General features: G+C 46.2%; 1 pseudogene; it reads right to left on the minus strand.

Annotated features, from left to right (window-relative positions):
* Positions 1–647: 647 nt before the first annotated feature.
* LOC129496234 (40S ribosomal protein S6-like) lies at positions 648–1,390 on the minus strand (annotated as a pseudogene).
* Between the last annotated feature and the right edge of the window lie 305 nt (positions 1,391–1,695).

Consider the following 1,695-nt stretch of genomic DNA (forward strand, 5'->3'; position numbering starts at 1 on the left):
GTGGGCCTGGACCTAGGGACAGGGAGGGAAGATCGGGGTCAGACATGATCATTCTGCCACATTTTGGGATAGGACATGACTGTGGCCCTCCTGGTTCAGAGCTCCAAGTATTTAACCAGGGGCTGGGGGTGAGGATCAGTATCCTTGCCCACTCCTGATTCAGGCACAGAGTATGTCCCCATGTGGGAGGTTGCAACCACTTGGTGGTCACCCCTTCATACAGGTTGAAAAGGCAGGTGGCAGGCACTGGGAAGGGGAGATGGTCTCCATTCCCTCCCCACGCACTGCATCAGTCCTGCAGCTATGGGGAGGAGAAATGTGTAAGCAGTGTGCTGCTGTGTGTATCACAGAATTATACTGCTGGGCCTAAGCCTGGGAGCCTATGGGCATCTACATCAGCCTTGTGACTACCACTGTACCCGAGGGAGGGTGACATTAAACAGCAGATAAAAGACATCATGACAGGTTGAGAGAAGGACCACAAAAGAAAGAAAAAGTTTTATATTTTAGTAGCTTTAATGCTACATTTTTTCCTTTGCTTTGGACAAGGGCTCCACCTGTCCATTTTAATTTTATTAATTTAATTTTTTAATTTATTTTTATTTTTTGGTGTCTGATCTTATTTATTTTGTCACTCATAGAAAATCTCATTTTTGACTGGACTCAGAGGTAAAAGCTCTCAAAGAGGACAGCCTCTGTCTCTTGGCAATCTGGACCTGGCATTTTTCTTTGACCTCCTTCATTCTCTTGGCCAAAAGTTTAGCATATACTGCAGCCTCTTCCTTATTTTTCTTAGTACGCTGTTTCTTCAAAGCAATATGCTGACATTTGTGTCGGAGGACACGTGGAGTTACAAGACGCTGAATCTTGGGTGCTTTGGTTCTAGGTTTCTTACCTTCTTTGTGTAGGGGCTTTCTAACAACATACTGGTGGACACTGTCTTCTTTTGACAGATTAAAAAGCTTTCAGATTCTGCTGGCTCTTTTGGGCCCCAGGCGATGAGGCACAGTAGTATCAGTGAATCCAGGAGTATCCTTCTCCCCTTTTTTCACAATAACCAAATTGAGAACACTGAGATTGGCATCCACAATGCAACCCCAAACAGATTTGCACTTCCTCTCTCCAGTCCTCCTGGGTCAGTAGCAGGAATGCCCCTTCTCAGCAGCAGGTGGATGGGGCCATGGGTCAAGACACCCTGCTTCATGGGGAAGCCCTGTTTGTCATTGCCACCACTGATTTGGGCCACGTAACCCTTCCATTCCTCCCCCAGAGCATCAGCAACAACTTCTATGGCCATAGGCTTCTCATAAAAGGTATGCAGTTTGTGCTCATCATCCACTTCAATGAGTTTCAGGCAGCCAGTGGCTGGGAAAAAGATGTTCACCTTCATCCTGAAGGAGTCTACCACCTCAGAGGCGCCACGAAAGAGACCCGTCCACCTGTCCATTTTAAAATAGGCCCTGCAAATAACAGAACGGACACCTGAGATATCCAAGGTGGGCTGAGCCACATATTCTCTGTTCCTTCTGTGTACATCTCCAGTGGGGATCTGAGCTCTGTTAGTGACACAAACACAAACTCAAATGACCGAGGTAGAGCTATAGGATTTAATGTGCTTCCTTTTTAGTAGGGGAGTTTAAATTGCATTCAATATGTAATTACTCTTGTACATGTGCTGGCTCTAGGAAACCAGCA

The sequence above is a fragment of the Nyctereutes procyonoides genome, unplaced genomic scaffold (assembly GCF_905146905.1).
Source record: "Nyctereutes procyonoides isolate TBG_1078 unplaced genomic scaffold, NYPRO_anot_genome, whole genome shotgun sequence".
Classification (NCBI taxonomy): domain Eukaryota; kingdom Metazoa; phylum Chordata; class Mammalia; order Carnivora; family Canidae; genus Nyctereutes; species Nyctereutes procyonoides.